An 18639-nucleotide genomic window follows, 5' to 3' on the forward strand; every position below is an offset into this window, starting at 1 on the left:
AAGCTCTCCACACGTCACTGTGTTTGTTGTTGACTGCCAGCATGTTGTCTATGAGGGCAGAGGGGGTCTGCAGCAGCTTTGGCTGCACATTCCCAATAAGCTCTTTAGTGGCTGCAGCCGGTGTGTCTGCGTTTACACCGAGGGCAGTAGAGTGTCCCCTTGGGAGCCAGCTCTCAGAGGGGAAACCTCCAAATTCACAGCATAGCAGGGCCAGGCAAGGACACGCCTCATTTACTCGAAATGCTGCTCAATCAAACCGCAGTGGCTTTTAGGGAGCGTTGACCAATATGAGCCCATTCATAAGGAATTTTTGTGGGTTAAAAATGTTGTATGGTCATCTCATTTTATAATGACTAGCCTTTCCTTTCCGGTCAAGACTCTTATCATTCTCCTCACCAATGTGAGCACTGGTTTTTAAGCCCAAGCCATACTGCTATGCTTTTGTTTGCTGTATTCTTACTGCATTGTGACTCTTTCGCTTGACTAATTTTGAGGACTAAACCAGGCAAATGCGTTTTAACCTGCGCGTTATGAATCAGTAGCTAAACTCACATCAAGGTCATGAACATCAATAAATATATAAATCAATAAAAACGGGAGGCTATTGGTGCAGGGCCACTGTATGATTGTTATAACCTCACCATTACTTGAGTTTTCTAGTAAGAGAGTGTATCCCCAAATAATTTACCTGATGATATAATATTTTGAGAGCCTAACATCCATGTGTGTGATTCAGTTCTACTTGACTAAAGGGGAAATAAAACTGCTACTTGACTAAAGGGGAAATAAAACTGATAAATAAAATTGCTACTTGACTAAAGGGGAAATAGAACTGATAAACATAGTGTAGGGCAGAAGCCCTGATTCCATGACAGAGAACCACCCCGTAGGACCGCATTGTTCGTGTCCGCAGATGAAGACAACGGGCTTCCCAGGCCCAGCGCCTCTCCTCCCGTGGGCTGTATTTCTTAGACGTCAAACCTGTGAGTAGCAAGCAGCTGATCATAGACTGTGGTTGTATTAATCCTTGGTGCTGAGAACATCTAATGGCATTGGACAAGGACAGCTGCACTATAATGTAATGTTCCTGTCCTCCATTTCATGCTGTACCTGATTTTTTTCCCCCTCCCTGTAACATTGATTGATTCGGTAATGTAGAATGTTTGCTTTCCAGCTGGCAGATCTAATTGTAAATAAACAGCTGCTAGCTGCATTTAGACAGTGGATGATGTTGGCAGGTACAAGAGCAGGGTGTGCGGGATGATTTAAGGCCTGTGCACTAGAGTGTGTGGGAGGCTGGGAAGCCGACGCAGAATCTCAAGGCTAAGTATTTTAATTCTCATGTAAAATGAGGGCTGGTATGTGGATTGTGAGGGCCTGTGGTGGCCAAGGTTAAGAACAAAATATGAGGAAAGTATAGGCCCTCTAATACCCAAGTCTTTGAATAATGGGATCAGGTATTAGACTAAGTCTTGAGGATTGTTTCCTTGAACAAGATAGATTAAAAATTCTGGGTGAAAACGGCAAGAACGTGAATGTGTAGAGGGGAATTCTTCCTCATTTTTTGAGATGATGTGAGTACAGTAACAACAGCCTTATGGACTCTTGCCTCAGTAACAAAAATGCCAGACCTTGGTATTTGCCACTGCCCTAGTTATTTCCATGTCATTGCCTAGGTCAACCCTGACATCCTCCGTTTTGGGACGTTTCGCACAGGGGACAGAATGTTTCCACAGACGCTTAGTGTTTTAGCGTTTGAACAACAACCCTTGAAAGCTCAGGGAGGAGCATTGCAAGCATCAGCCATTGTCACTGGTGTTAGCCAAAGCTGTGCCACTCATGTCACCTGAGCCAAAGATCTGCAGGGATTGTCCTTTTCTTTGCTCTCATGTGAGGATCTCCCATGGCCACTGCCTGCCCATCACAATTGGCATCCATCTTTGTCCCATCTTCTTGGAGTGGAGATGTCCCTTTCCATGGCTCAGAATAATCTTGAGCATGAGGCCTTTGACTTCCCCTTACACCCAGACTGGAAGATCAAGATGTATATTAGTGTGCAAGGGGACTTTCCCATGGCTAGCCAAGGAGGGACCATGGGGCACTGGATAGACCAGGTCAGAGTGTCCCTCTGACCCTGGACAATCGTGGGACACTCTTCCCCATTGCAGAGCTAAGGATGTACCGTCTGCTCAGAACAAGGAAAATCTTGGCTATGAGGCTGGACCAGCTGCAGAAATGAGCCAATGAGTGGAGAGGTGCATAGGCTCACAGTACCTGGTGGCATCAAAAAGGTTTGCAGCGTCTCCCAGTACTGACCTCCAGTGGCTCCCTATCCCTCTGGCGTGAAGACCGGCTCTGGGTAGAGGAGGGCAGCAGCAAAATCATGGGTAAATGTGGAAGTGTGACCTGCAGGCTAGCGGTGAATTAGGAGAGGTCCTGTGTTTGGTCTCGATTCTCCCTGGTTTTTGTGATAGACTCTTCTAGAAGTTGTGACACATTATCTCAGAGTATTCTAGATGTTTTATTTCTCCTTCTTCCTTCTACTACTGCTCTATCTATCTATCTATCTATCTATCTATCTACCTACATATCTATCTATCATCTATTGCCACAATGTTTAAGTCTTTACCACCTTTTCTCTAGATTTTTATTCTTACCTGTCTCAACAGAGGCCCCATCCTTTTTCAAGTCTGTTTTCCTGTTCGTATCCCCTCTCAGCCACGCACATATTGGCATGTTAACAGTCAACCGCCAACTTTCCCTGCTGGAAATGGTTTTCCTCTGTAAAACATTTTACAGGAGAAGGGAGGCCAGGGAGCTCATTGGTTATTTCACTTCATAAGCAAAATGCCCAAATGGGGTATTTACTTTTACCTGCATTCAACAGCAGGACAATCCAGGCTGGGAGAGACTTAGAAACTGGCCAGTGGCTACAGAGCTAATAATGAACAGCCGGATGGATGTCTATCCGTTGGGCTCCAAAGGCCCCCTGCACGCCACTGCGCCGGGGGGAGTGGTTTGGACACTTTCGAGAGGCGGAATATCTTGCCACATCCGGTCTCCTCAGAGTCCAGAGAAGCAGCATACATGGTGGGGAGAAGGAGGGCAGCTTACATTGTAAACTGTGTCATGTTCTAGTTTATGAAAGGCTGCAGGCCTGGCCTGGATTTATTCTCCTTCTGAAGCAGCCCAGCGATCTGTAATGACGAGGATTTGAATTCATAATCGGAATTTACTTAACAGGATAATTAAATATTTAAAATCAGTTCATTTAGAGGCTGGAAGGGATTATAGATAGCACACTCACGGATTTCCATCCCTGCATTAGTATGCACAGCAGCGCATTCTTAATTTTGGTTAGAGCTGTTTTTCAGTTCTCGTATCCCTGCATTTGTCGTGGCAATTAGGACTGGAGGGAGCTTGTGGTGTCCTTGGAACTGAGAGAGAAGAGAAATTATGGCACTAAATAATACAAAATGGGCCTCGTCCTCATTGCTGTAGAAACCACTCAGAAAAGTTAATTAAACTCAGGAAATAGGCTGCAAGATAATTAAGTTCAGGCCTAATTTTACACTGCAGGCGTGCTATATGTTGTTTTTGCAAGGGTCCAAAGGAACACGAGATCGAAAATCTCCAGGTTGTGGGCTTGATTCATAAAGGATCATTATCTGTAGTTAAACGGCCAGATAACAGGGTAATGTGCTATACATATAAGACATTTATAATTTCTTTTCATCATCAGTAGGAGTGAGAGTTGTCAGAATATCTGGTATAGGAAATAATAAATGTATAAATCCCAAATACAAGACATAAGAGGTTGTATTTTCTGAAACAGTAGTTGATAATCAACTCCTCACTGTGTTGTGTGAGCTTAGGTATATTTTAAACCCCGAGGCTGGAGGCAGCCTCGCTTATTACCTTATTAGCTTGTATGTGACAGAATAAAAAAATACACTTGTCACAAGCCAACAGCAAACCCATCATCTCTCCTTGCTCTGTCTCTATTAGAGGGGGGATGCTTGCATTTTGACTGGACTTGCTTTGCACAAAGTCCTGCTGGCTGTTACTCGGTGCCCTGTGGCCTTCAAGGGCACTGGCAGTTTAAATTTAAATTTTAAATTGTCTAATGTTCATCCTGGGTTTTTTATGCCTGGTGTGAACTTGGTCCTGCTTTTGGACCAAGCAGACAAATTAGTTAAAAATTGACCTGGGAGTTACCCTGTTCCTTCCATCTATTTTTTTGTTCTTTGCTTAAAAAAACACACATACATTATTCTGTAGGACAGAAGGAAAAGAACCCAGAATCTATATGAATCGAGTCAATTTTATTTCTCATTTACTCTTTGTGGGAAGTTCTGAGTCCAGACAACTTGCCTTTGGTGAAATTTGATTGGTGGCCATTCTTAACGCTCCATGTGATGCTATTTCCCCTGCTGGCTGACCCAAAGGAGACTTTTCAGGGTTCTTTCTTTCATTGTGTATAGCTTTACATTTTGTAGATGACCTGGAATTTCCAAATACATTGGGAGGTAAAGAAGCCGCCAGGACAGAGCAGGTGTGAATACTAGTATAATAGGATGTCAGATGGGAAATTTCCTGTTGTCTCATAATTTTGGTCTGAAAGCCCAAGGCTGAGGGCAATTGGCAGTGAGTGCTCCCATGTTCCACAGAGAGTGCAGGGAATGGCCAGACCACCACTCCTTTCAGTACAAAGTAAGAAAGACGGGGCTTTGACTGCCGCCCAGCCAGGCCTTGGAAGTGAAAATCATTCATGGAAGGAGGGAGTTTGCTTTATCTGCATCATGGGCTACCCCATCCATCCGAACCTCTGATCTGGATAATGGGAGCAAAGAGGAATGGTCGAATTTCCTATTCATATCTGGGAGAGATGTCCAATATGCCCTGTAATGTTTAATAACATAGTTGGCCGGTATATATATATATATATATATATATATATATATATATATATATATATACACACACACACACATACACACACAGTAGCAATTTGCATCTGCCTGCACAGTAATATATTTTCACTGTCTTGTCCCAAGGGTGTGTTAATTTTCTTGCTCTCTGTCACACTGTTGATAGAAGGGATTTTAAATCACATGGAAACTGGAAGGCTTTGCTTTCACCTATTACAGAGATGATGTTTTAATTAGGAGAAACAGGGGAGCTGTTTTCTCCTTCTTTATGGAGGTTGTGACCTTCAGGGGAGGGGTGATTAAATACAAGAAAGCTCCCTCCCAGGTAGTCACCTCCTTGGACATTCCACTCTTGGGAGGCTGTACACATCCACTCAGACTAAACCAAACTTCTGGGGTTTAAAACCCTCTCTTATAACTATGAATTACTGTACCTTTTATAACGGGAGTTTTGTTGTTAGTGGAGGGCTTGGAAAAGGGGGACACGTAGAGTTCCTTCTGTTTCCTTATTAGAAAGAGGCATTGCCCCCGCCCCGCAGGCAGCGAAGTGATTGGAACACGGCCAGAGAGTAGGGCATTCCCCCATTATTGATCGGGAGCCGTTTCTGTCTTGTCTTATGTTCTTTCTGTAAAGTCTGAAAATGTTGGTTATTGTGTTCACCGTGCTGTGGTGATGAAGAGAGAGAGGTGTCCGTTCCCAGGCTCTGGGCAGTGACCCTCAGTTAGGGTCGAAGCTGATTGCAGCATGCTGGGTGTCTGGCCACAGCAGAGAAGTGGGCTTCCTCGTGGCCGGGCTTAGGGGCGGGTGGGAAACAACTCCTATGGTCTTAACCACACTAGAAGCATGACCTTTGGAAGGGGGCAGAGGCGGGGAGGGTAGACCCTGCTATGACCTGGAGTGGGCACATAAACCAGGTGACTTGCATTATGGAAAAGGGTAATCCCCCCCAATATTGGAGGACTTGTGATCATCCAGATGACTTGGGTCACTTAATGGGTTTGGGTTTGGAAAGGAAACAGATATTTCCTTACTCCATCTTCTCTATGTAGAAACGAAGGCCAAGAGAAATGGAAGGGATGGCAAAGTTGGGCTAGAATCTATATCCTCCTGATTGCTGTTCTTGCACATCTCTGGTGACTCCATTCGAATATCATTTGTAAAGTCTCTTGAGATGGTATCACTGAAAAAAATCACTTCTGCCTTGATCATTATTAACTGTTAGAGAGAGGGAACAATCGCAACGGTGTCTTTTAACACAGTGACGCCATTATCACCTTTTAGTTGTGAGAGGTGGTATAGCACCTGCCTAGGTCTCACGGGATAATGTTCTAGCCCCACCCCTGAATACTGGCCGATCTTTGGCTCCTTAACCTCCTGGGCCACAATGTCCTTGACTGTAACATGTGTGAATAAAATAAAATAATATGGAAAACAGCAGAGTACCTAGCACAAGGCAAGTGACTAGTAAGTGTTAGTCAATATCATTATTCTATACTATTTTTAAAATTTATTTTAAAGAATACAATAGCATGGGTCAAAGATCAAAACATATAAAAGTGTAGAGAGTGAAGAATTTGCTTTCCCCCTCTATCTGCCAATCATCCATTTTTGCTCCCACTGGCATTTATTTTTTTATATCTCCTTTCAGTATTTTTAGACTAGTATATACATAAGTAAATGTCAATATACAGCTTCCCCCTTAAAAAAAACCACACTTAGTGTTTTACCCTTGCTTTTTAAAAATGCAATAATATGTCTTTAAGTTCATATACATATATGTAAAGAGGTTCTTATTCACTTTAATACATGTATTATACTATGTAGAATGGGTTTACCATAATTTATTTTACCTGATACCTGTTAATGGACATTTAGGTTAATACCAATCTTTTGCTATTATTAACTATACTGAAACAAATAACCTTAGACGTGTTATTTGCATATGTCTGTGGTATAAATTTCTAGATGTGAGATTGCTGGGCTGAAGGGTATGTGCATTTAACGTTTTGGTAGATATTGCCAAATGGCCTTTGAAAGGGTCATTTCCATTTACAATCTTAATAGCAATGAATGAAAGTGACTTTTCCCTTGCCAAGTGTTATCAAACTCTAGGGTATTTGCCAATCTGATAAGTAAAAAGTAGTATCTATGTAGTTTTGACTTACATTTCTCTTATTGTAAGTGAGGTTGAACAATTAAAAAATGTTTAAGAAACATTTTAATTACTTTTTATGATTACTACTTTTCCATATCCTTTGCTAATTTTTAAGTGAGTTGTTTTTATTTTATATTAAGTTGCATTTGTTTTTTAAATGTTTAAAATATAAATTATACAATGAAAACATCTACCTATGAAATTCAAAAGTTATAGAAGAGAATAAAAAGATAAATAAAACTGTTTTTCTTATTACCAGCTGACTAATTCTCTTTCATAGAGATAACTATTCCTAAGAGTTTCTTTTGTCTTATATAAATTTTATGTGTGTAGAAGCATATGTGTGTGTATTCTTTACAAAGATAGGATCAACTTATATATACTGTTGGATATTTTGTTTTTCTTATTTAGATACCTTTTCATGTTTGTATTCATAGGACTACCTCATTTTTTCATGACTATATATTTCAGTGTCTCTTAAATAAGTACATCCACTTTAAGGAGTGTGGGGAGAAGATATTGGATCTTCTACTTATATTTATTTTTATTTCATTTAAAATTAAAACATTCTGTGGAAATTTTGTAACATGCACACTGTATTAGTCAAGTGTATCCTATATAATAAAATACTAATATGCGAATTGACCAAAGGGCGGAGCAACCGGTTGCTATGATGCGCACTGACCACCAGGGGGCAGACGCTCAATGCAGGAGCTGCCCCCTGGTGGTCAGTGTGCTCCCACAAGGGGGAGTGCTGCTCAGCCAAAAGCCTCTTAGGCCCAGGGGTTGTGGGCCTAAGCCAGCAGTAGGACTGTGAGAGGGCACAGGCCTGGCTGAGGGGACCCCCACCCCCCAGTGCATGAATGTCATGCACTGGACCTCTAATCCTATATAATAAAAGAATAATATGCAAATTGACCATCACTCCAACACACAAGATGGCTGTTCCCATGTGGTCAAAGATGGCTGCCCCATGTGGACACAAGATGGCTGCTACAAGATGGCCGGCAGGGGAGGGCAGTTGTGGGTGATCAGGCCAGCAGGGGAGGGCAATTGGGAGGGGCCAGGCCTGCAAGGGAGGGCAGTTGGGGGTGACCCAGGTCGGCAGGGGAGGGCAGTTGGGGGGGGACCAGGCTTGCAAAGGAGGGCAGTTGGGGGTGACCCAGGCCTGGAGGGGAGGGCAGTTGGGGGGGACCAGGCCTGCAGGGGAGGGCAGTTGGGGGGGACCAGGCTTGCAAAGGAGGGCAGTTGGGGGTGACCCAGGCCTGCAGGGGAGGGCAGTTGGGAGGGACCAGGCCTGCAGGGGAGGGCAGTTGGGGGTGACCCAGGCCTGGAGGGCAGGGCAGTTGGGGGGGACCAGGCCTGCAGGGGAGGGCAGTTGGGAGGGACCAGGCCTGCAAGGGAGGGCAGTTGGGGGGGACCAGACCTGCAGGGGAGGGCAGTTGGGGGGGACCAGGCCTGCAGGGGAGGACAGTTAGGAGCAATTGGGCCAGCAGGGAGCAGTTAGGCGTCGATCAGGCTGGCAGGGGAGTGGTTAGGGGGTGATCAGGCTGGCAGGCAGAAGCAGATAGGGGAAATTAGGCAGGCAGGCAGGCAAGCAGTTGGGAGCCAGCAGTCCTGGATTGTGAGAGGGATGTTCAACTGCCCGTTTAGGCCCGACCAGGATCAGGCCTAAACGGGCAGTCGAACATCCCTCGAGGGGTCCCGGATTGGAGAGGGTGCAGGCTGGGCTGAGGGACACACCCCCCCCCACCCCCGCTCTGTGCATGAATTTCATGCACCGGGCCTCTAGTGTATATATAATTGGAAAAGAAATATAACTAATATTTTCATTAGAAGACTATGTTTTCTTATTTTATTACTAGAGGCCCAGTGCATGATTGAATCATGCACGTGTAGGGTCCCCTACATGCTTTCACTTTCGATCGCGGGAGAGCTGGGTGCCTGTCCGCTGGTGCACCAGGCCTTTCGGAAGCCTCTGGCATGGCAGAGGCTTCCGAAAGGCCTGGTGCCGGAGCAGACAGGCACCCAGCTCCCTCGCTTTTGATGGTCCGCGGTGGGATGTGAGCTCGCTGCCCCAGAGGCCCCTTCTGTTCCGCAGCACAGCCATGACGCAGACGCTGAGCTCGCGCCGCCACTGGCAACGCGAGCTCAGCATCCCGCTGGCCCAATTGGCTACCCCGGCCACCCCGAGTCCCGCCCCCTGCGCCTCCCGCTGGCCCAATCGTGGGCATAGCGGAGTGATGGTAATTTACGTATTACCATTTTATTAGGTAGGATTATTTTTTTACTGAAGGGGTGTGCTATAAAAAATGGTTGTAGATAATGGCCATACCTCATTTAACCAGTCTTTCGTTAATAGATACTTAAGTTTTTTTCCTGTAGTGATTTAAAAAATGTAAAATATTCACTAATTCTTTGGCATTCTTTTGTTTTGTTTTGTTAATCCACACCTGAGGATATTTTTTCATTGATTTTTAGAGGGAGTAGAAGGGAGGGAGAGAGACAGAAAGAAACATCGATGTGAGAGAGACACATCGATTGGTTGCCTCCCGCACGCACCCTGAAAAGGGTTGGGGATGAAGTCTGCAATGGAGGTACATGCCCTTGATGGGGAGTGGAACCAATGACCCTTCAGTCCACCAGCTGATGCTCTACCCACTGAGCCAAACTGGCTAGGGATGACATTCACTTTTTTAAAAGGTGGAGCATAATTTCTTTTCCCTTAAGTGTGGGCCAGACATAGTAGTTTACTTCTAAAGAATAGAATGTGGTGGAAATGCCAGTATTTGACTTCTGAGACATTGTGACATCACCCCGGATCTTGAATCACTTTCTATGAAGGATGCCAGCTGCCATGTTGCAAGGTCACTCAATAAACCCTCTGGAGGTAATCCTCTCACCAAAAGCCAGAACCAGTGTGTGAGAGAGCTGTCTTGAATGTGGATCCTTTAGCTCCATTGTCGCCTTCAGGTGACCATAGCTCTGCATCGTATCTTGACTGCAGCCTCCGCTAAATTATCTTGCTAAATTTTCCCTAAATTCATGCCTTACAGTAGCCATGTGACATAATAAATATTTACTGAAATCGTTTAAGTAGGGGAAGAATTGCTGTAGAGGTTTTTGTTTTTTTTAATGCAGTTGTCAATGGAATTATTTTCTTAAGTCTCTTTCTGATAGCTTGTTGTTAGGTATAGAAATGCAACTGATTTTTTAATATTGCTTTTGGATCCTGCAACTTTATGCATTTGTTTATTAGTTCTAACAGTTTTTGATGGTGGCCTTAGCATTTTCTACATTTATTATGTCATCTACAAATAGAGATAACTTTACACCTCCCTCCCTCCCTCCCTCCCTCCCTCCCTCCCTCCCTTCCTTCTTCCCTTCTTTTTTATTTCTGATTTGAATGCCTTTTGTTTCATTTTCTTGCTTAATTGCTCTGGCTAGGACTTCAGTACTATGTTGGCTAGAAGTGACAAGAGTGGGCACCCTTGGTTTGTTTCTGATCTTAAAGGGAAAGCTTTTAGCTTTTCACCATTGAGTATGATGTTAGCTGTGGGCTTATCATATATGGCCTTTATTATGTTGAGGTACATACCTTTTATAAATTTTCACATATTAATAGCTTTATCAAGAAAATATTTTTGGATTCTCATATATACAATCATATATTTTGCATATAATTAGATATTGCCTCTAATTGTTTTCTAATATTAAAATATCCTTTTATTCCTGATAAGAATCTTATTTGGTCATGGCATAATCTTCTATTAAAACTTCTTGAGTCCATATGCTAATATTTAATTTAGCACCTGTACCTATATAGTCATAAAAGATTGGTTGGAAGTTTATTTTTATGCTGTATTTATTAAGTTTAATATCCTTCTTATGATGGCCCCAAAATATTTTCTTTATGGCTTAGAAAAGTATAAACAGGATAAAAATATCCATTTATTAAAGGTTTGACAAAATCATTCATGAAACCATTTTTGAATATCCCTTTAATGACTATTTTTAGTTGTTCTTCAATGCTTACATTTCTGTTTTCATTTGTGTAGAGAATATGCTTCAGTTTATGCCTTTGCAAACTTATTTGATGAAGCCACATCATATTTAAATATTGATTATCTAATAGAACTGAAATGCTAGTAATTGTTTATCAAATCTTGCTGTTCATTGAAGACAACAGACAATAAGGAATTTGAAAATTATAACAGTGAGAAAAAGCTTTCTGGCAGATGCTATTTCCTTGACTGAAAACTAGGGACTATTAATAAAGTGAAATGTTTGCTAGGTTTCTGAAAATTTAGAACAATATTGGAGCTAAATAAAAGGATAAAGGTATTTATTTCTAAGTTGAAATAGAATTTGGAATCAGATCATGGAAAATTATACTACTTTAAAAGTGAAGAATTGTAGTTATATGTCAAGTATACCTTAATTTTAAAAATTGCAGATTTTTATTTAAAGTATAAATGTAATTACTTTCCTTATTTAATGTATTTTTAAACATATTATTATTTTATTACGGGTGTTATACTTTATAATGAAAAATGCAAACCCTCTTTGAAGTCCTTACTTGAACATTTAAAGTTGCTTCCAATGTTTCCCCTATTGTAGATAAAATATTAAAATGAACAAGATGGTGCATTTATTATTTTCTTTGGGAGAAGTTTTCTTCGTTTCAATATTCACTCAACGTGCATAACAGTCTCAAATGGGTTAGTATCCTAACATATGGCCAGATGACAATGAATAAATGTGGCTTGGTCTTTGTAAATGGTAAACCTATTATATTTGGAGAGCCCCTCAAATGATATATGTGTGCATACACTAACAAACCAAGACTTTTCCTTTCCTTCTCTTTATTTCTTAAAAACATATTTCTTTGAAAAATAGTCTCTAAGCTGTTTTTATGGACCTCAGGATATCTATGTAGGACACCAGAGAAACTGGAATCCTATTAATTGATTATGAATATAGTAGAACTAATAAAAATAGGAAAATACCTTTTTGTTCTTTGTTCTGTTATTTTGTTCTTTGTTTTTACACAGCTATTGTGACCTTAGGAAATCTTTAGATACTTTTGCAATCTCTGATATATAATAAACCATTTATATTTCCTCCTGTTTCAAAACCCAAAAGCCTATACTTTGAGATTTTGAGTGGGCAATTTCTGCACCAGCAATTTTTTTCTGAACTAATTATATTGAAAGCTGACTTTTCTCTATCCTCAGAAGAATTGCTACTAAACTTTATGAATTAAATTTAATACTACAAGCCCAAATATGTGTTTTCCTACTTTCTGCAACCATAAAAATATTGCTAGTGGTATTACTTTGTGAGTCAAGCCTTAGGCTCTGAATGTCACGGTGTTCCTCCAACTTAGAGATTTTTCATTTTCAATTAGACTGAAGCAGAGATACAATGCAGGTGGAAGAGCTTATTCAAAAGTAAAAAATATAACCACAATCTCTCTCCAAGGTGAAAAACTGTCTTTGCTGAGCTTTTCTGTTAACAATTGCTTTATACAAGGAATTGGAAAGGCTCCTCATTTTATAGGTGTTTTTTTTTTTTAAATTTAGTTTCAAATAAAATATGTCTCATGTATTCTATAGGACCTTTAATTCTCTGTGCGCCATTATGGTGTCCAACATGTCAAGACACTCAACGTGCAAAAGCCTTGAGCTTTCTTTTGCTATTTGTCTTACTGCTACCGCACTGCCTTATGTAGGAAATGGAAATTTATTTTATTTCTTCTACATTCAAATCTCTGTTTTATAGAATGGGAAAGTTCACCCCAGGGAGGAATTCTTTACAAAGAATGGTGATATTTATGGCTTGTAAGAGCTTTGAATTCTTATGTATGATGGTGCATATGTGGGAATAGTAATTATAAGTTTCTGCAATTCAACATCAGGCACTCTGGCCTTGACATGAAGAACTTTTATAAACTTAGTAAGTATAGGTAGAAAGTTTATTAAGAAGGCTGGGGTATGAGGAGAGTGGTGAAGGGTTTAACATGTTAACTAGTAGGACAAGGATGCAAATTGAGCCTAGAAGTTGGTTATTGAGAAAATTTGGATTGTATCAGGTAAGATTTTTTTTTTCTTTACTGCAGATGTAAGCTGATATGCTAGTACAAATCCATTTTACATATTTTCTGAAAGGAAACCCATTAGACATATTTTTAAAATGTGTTTATCAAAATCAGTCTTAACTCATGATACTAAACAAAAAATCATTTCAATGGACAGTTGAGAGGAGAACTGTGTTCTTCATGCATCTTAGCAGGGATAGATTAAAGTATTCAAAAGGAATTAAGAGGAACATACTGATAACAGAGATACTCGTAGTGGTAGGGTACTTCAGTATTCTTTAATGTGAATATTGAAAAACTATTTCAGCCGAAACTGGTTTGGCTCAGTGGATAGAGCGTCGGCCTGCGGACTCAAGGGTCCCGGGTTCGATTCCAGTCAAGGGCATGTACCTTGGTTGTGGGCACATCCCCAGTAGGGGGTGTGCAAGAAGCAGCTGATCAATGTTTCTCTCTCATTGATGTTTCTAGCTCTCTATCCCTTTCTCTTCCTCTCTGTAAAAAATCAATAAAATATATATATTTTTTTTAAAAAGAAAAACTATTTCATTTAAAAATGTATAACATGTGTCCATATATTAAAAATCAGGGTTTTGATTTGTGGACTAAATATAGTATTTGACTTTATTCAGTGCTGCCTTTCAATCATGATTGTGAAGTTACTCATAACTGGGTAGTATACTTAGTACATGTAAAAGACACTCCCATGGATTGTCCAAAATACGTTTGAAAAAAATTTTTTTGGGTTGCATGTAGGAATGTGTGTGTGTGTGTTTGTTGTGTATATATATATATACTAACAAATCTTTATTGTTCAGATTATTACAGTTGTTTCTCTTCCCCCCGCCCCCATAGTTCCCCTCCACACGGTTCCCACCCTACCCTCTGCCCTTAGCACTCCCCCCAGCACTGTCCTCATCCATAGGTGTACGATTTTTGTCCAGTCTCTTCACACACCTCCCACGCCCCTTGCCCCCAAGAATTGTCAGTCCACTCCCTTTCTATTCCCCTGATCCTATTATATTCACCAGTTTATTCTGTTCATCAGACTTTTTATTCACTTGATTTTTAGATTCACTTGTTGATAGATATGTATTTGTTGTCCCTTTGTTGTTCATAGTTTTTATCTTTACCTTTTTCTTCTTTTTCCTCTTCTTAAAGAATACTTTTCAGCATTTCATATAATACTGGTTTGGTGGTGATGAACTCCTTTAGCTTTTTCTTGTCTGTGAAGCTCTTTATCTGACCTTTAATTCTAAATGATAGCTTTGCTGGGTAGAGTAATCTTGGTTGTAGGTTCTTGCTATTCATCACTTTGAATATTTCTTGCCACTCCCTTCTGGCCTGCATAGTTTCTGTTGAGAAATCAGCTGAGAGTTGTATGGGTACTCCCTTGTAGGTAACTAACTGTTTTTCTCTTGCTGCTTTTAATATTCTCTCTTTGTCTTTTGCCCTTGGCCCTTTAATTGTGATGTGTCTTGGTGTGGTCCTCTTTGGATTCCTTTTGTTTGGGGTTCTGTGTGCTTCCTGGACTTGTAAGTCTATTTCTTTCACCAGGTAGGGGAAGTTTTCTGTCATTATTTCTTCAAATAGGTTTTCAATATCTTGCTCTCTCTCTTCTTCTGGCACCCCCCTAATTCTGATGTTGGTATGGTTGAAGTTGTCCCAGAGGTTCCTTACACTATCTTCATATTTTTGGATTCTTTTTTCTTATTGCTTTTCTGGTTGGGTGTTTTTTGCTTCTTTGTATTTCAAATCTTTGACTTGATTCTTGGGATCCTCTAGTCTCCTGTTGGATATCTGTATATTATTCTTTATTTCAGGCAGTGTATGCTTAATTTCTAGTTGGTCCTTTTTGATATCCTTGAGGGTCTCACTAAATTTATCGGCGGTTTCTAGAAGATTCTTGAGTAACCTTATAACCGTGGTTTTGAACTCTATATCCAGTCATTTGCTTTCCTCCATTTCTTTCATTTGTGACCTGTTTCTTTGTCTCTGCATTTTGGCTGCTTCCCTGTGTTGATAGATTGGCTTTGTGTGCTAGGTGTCCTATAGGGCCCAGTGGCTCAGCCTCCCCAATTACCTGAGGTGGACACTCTTGGTGCACCCCTTTGTGGGCTGTGTGCACAGTCTTGTTGTAGTTAAGCTTTGATTGTTATTGATATCACTGGGAGGAATTGACCTCCAGGCCACGTGGCTGTGAGGATCAGTTGTGTCTTTGATGGGAGAACTTCTGTGCTGGAGACACCCTTCTGGGGCAAGACTTGCTTCAGTAGGGCTTTTGCACTCACTGAGTCTGCCCCCTGAGTGTGTCTCTTATGGATCTGAAGAGTTGTAGTCTGGATGGTCTCTCTCTGACCACTGGGTACATTGGCTCTTGGATCTCCAAGGAGAGAGGCCACCCAGCAGGAGCTACAGAGATCTGAAGATTCCTTCTCTTTATTTGGGGTTTGGAGGTGCCCAGATGAGGCCCAGCTGTGAAGCAATTCAAGCTGCTGTTGAGCCTTGGGTCTTCTTTTGGAGGCTCTGGGGCTCTTTGACCCAGCTGCAGTATGTTAGGTTTCAGATTGCAAAGGGCCAGGCCATTCATATGCAAAAGCCTCTGTGCACAAATTGGGTGGGGCGGGGTCTCAGGGAATCACCAGGGTGGAGCAAACATCCATGGCTGACTGTCAGCCCTGCCTGGAAGAGGTTCTGTGTCTCTGTGTCCCAAGGCACCGTGCAGGAACAATGATTGCTGCAAGCATCTCTGAAAGCCGCCCTCGAGTTCTGCCGATGCCGGACAGTCCACTTTCTCCCCGTATGAGTCTGGGTCCCCAGAGTCCCACCCGGAATTGGAGTTCAGAGCAGTTGGGAGCTTGTGTCTCCCTCCCAATTGAAAAAGACAACAGTTTACTCAGTTACCAGCCCTTTCCGCGAGCACGCCTCCGTACCTCTGCACTTTACTTCTGCACCTCCACTCCTCCTCCAAGTCTCAGTGTGCTTTTCTCTTTCCTTCTAGTTGTAGAATTTCCACTCAGCCAGCCTTCCCGTGGTTCTGGATGATACCCGTTTTGTCTTTTAGTTGTAGTTTTGAAGTGGTTGTGCGAGGCAGCAAGTTCAGGTGTTTACCTATGCCGCCATCTTGGTTTCCAAGCGGAATGTGTATATTTTTAACATGAAATTTCCTTCTTTTATTATTTTTAATTGAAATTATTTTATATTAATATATATGTATATGTTTTTGTTAAACTCTAAATAAATACCTCCAGTCCCTGCTGAAGATAATGAAAAGCTTTAGCTGCCTTCCTTCCACAGGCCACTGGATGGCAAATGCTACATGATTGTTGTATAAAATTTTAATTTGTAACATTTAAAAAATTATATAATGTTGTTGCTATTATTGATCAAGTCTACACTCGTTTAAATTTGCCAGTATGTTTTACCACTTTCTTTGCTCATTTTACTGATTTCTTATTTCTACTTCTGAATTTCTTCTTGCTGATACTGGCACTTCCAATGAAGGTCTCTCAGTAATAAAGTTTTTGAGGTCTTCTGAATCTCAAGTGTTATTCTTGCCCTCACTTGAAAATGACAATTTGTTTATAAGCTACTTTCTTTGAAAATATTACTCCACTGACTTCTGTTACTAAAATTTTTTCTGATGTTGGGATTGCAAGATGTGTCAATTGGATTGTCCTTCATTGATAGGTAATGACTTTTCACTTTGGAAGCTTTTAGGAATTTCACCTTATTTTTGACTTTTATTGGTTTGTTTTACTAACAATATGCTTAGGCATGGATTTTTAAAGTCAATTTATCCTGCCAGGCACTCAGTGGGCTTTTCACCTGAGGATTCAAGTCCTCTTCAGCTTCATATAATTTTCTGCAATTGTCTCCTTACGTTATGCTTTAAGAGATTTTCCTGATTCCATCTTCCACTTTAGCAATTTTCTCTTTGTGCCCAATACACTATATAGTCTGTTTATTGAATGTTTAAATGTCAGTGATTACAATGTTGGTTTCTATATTTCTCTTGCTTCATGACTCCTGATTTTATTTTATGAATCCTAATCCCACTTTTACATGTTTAAGGATCTTAAACACTTATGTTAAAAGTTCTTTTTAGCACATTATCAACTATTATATTTGTTTTACTGCAATAAATTATATATATATATATATATATATATATATATATATATATATATATATCTTTGCCTCAAAAAAATCTTTTCCATTTGTTGAACAAAATAAATAACGTATCAAAATAACACTTTGCTTTAGAAGACCTTTGGTCAAGTTTTTGTTTAAAGGTTTAGGTGGGGCTCAGTGGTTGAGCATCTTCCCATGAACCAGGAGGTCACCAGTTCCTAGTCAGGGTACATGCCCAGCTTGCGGGCTCAATCCCCAGTAGGGGGCGTGCAGGAGACAGCCAATGGATGTCTCTCATTGATGTTTCTCTCTCTCCCCCACTCCCTTCCTCTCTCTCTCTCAAACCAATAAAAACATATTTTTAAAAAAGGTTTAAGTCCTCTAACCTTTCCATCTGTTTTCCTTGTGGGAAGCAAATAGATGTAATAATTTGTTACAGCTATTTCTTTTGCTGGTGCTAATCACACAAAAATTTATGTACATCTTTACCAGAAATAAAATAATAAAATATTTATTGCAACAAAATAAACATGTAGTGAATTTGGAATTTTCATGAAGAAATCTCTCTCTCTAAAAATGATTCTAGATTGCTACTTAATTTTGAGGCTATAGGGCAGAGAGAGCCTCCTCACTGAAAATGCCTCACATGAGGACAAGGGTATTGCTGAGTTGCCACTACCCTGTCACTACACTGGGATGGATTACAAAATGAGGAAGAACACTACCCCAACTTGGAGTTATGTCTTGGTTGTGGGTAAAACATTTTTTTGTTGATTATTGTCTTTAAATGTGGAATGTATATGTGGGTTCACTTTGACTTTTTTTTTTATCTGAAGGAAAATACATCTCACAAAGAGAGGGCTAAAGTAGTGGGTAATACCGGAGTTTTGCTTACATGTTGCATGATGATAGAGAACAAAGTACTTTGGATTAGTCTTTTGGTTTCCTCCTGTTCTGAAAGTTCTGCTTCATTCCTTTATTATTTATTGCTTATTTTATTTATTCATCTTTTTTTAAATCCTCACCTGAGAATATGTTTTTTAAATTATTGATTTTAGAGTGGGAGAAGGAGAGAGAGAGAAAAACATCAATCTGAGAGACAAACATTGATCAGTTGCCTCCTGGATGCAGCCCTACCAGGGATTGAACCAGGAACCTGGGTATGTGTCCAGACAGAGAATCAAACCCACGACCTTTCAGTGCATGGGATGATCCTCCAACCAACTGAGCCACACCAGCCATGGATATTGTTTATTTTAAAAGCATCAAAATTAGCTCTAGCTCAATGAACAGAGCCACTTTGGATCTCAGTATGTTCCTA

Source organism: Eptesicus fuscus, chromosome 4, assembly GCF_027574615.1.
Source record: "Eptesicus fuscus isolate TK198812 chromosome 4, DD_ASM_mEF_20220401, whole genome shotgun sequence".
NCBI lineage: Eukaryota > Metazoa > Chordata > Mammalia > Chiroptera > Vespertilionidae > Eptesicus > Eptesicus fuscus.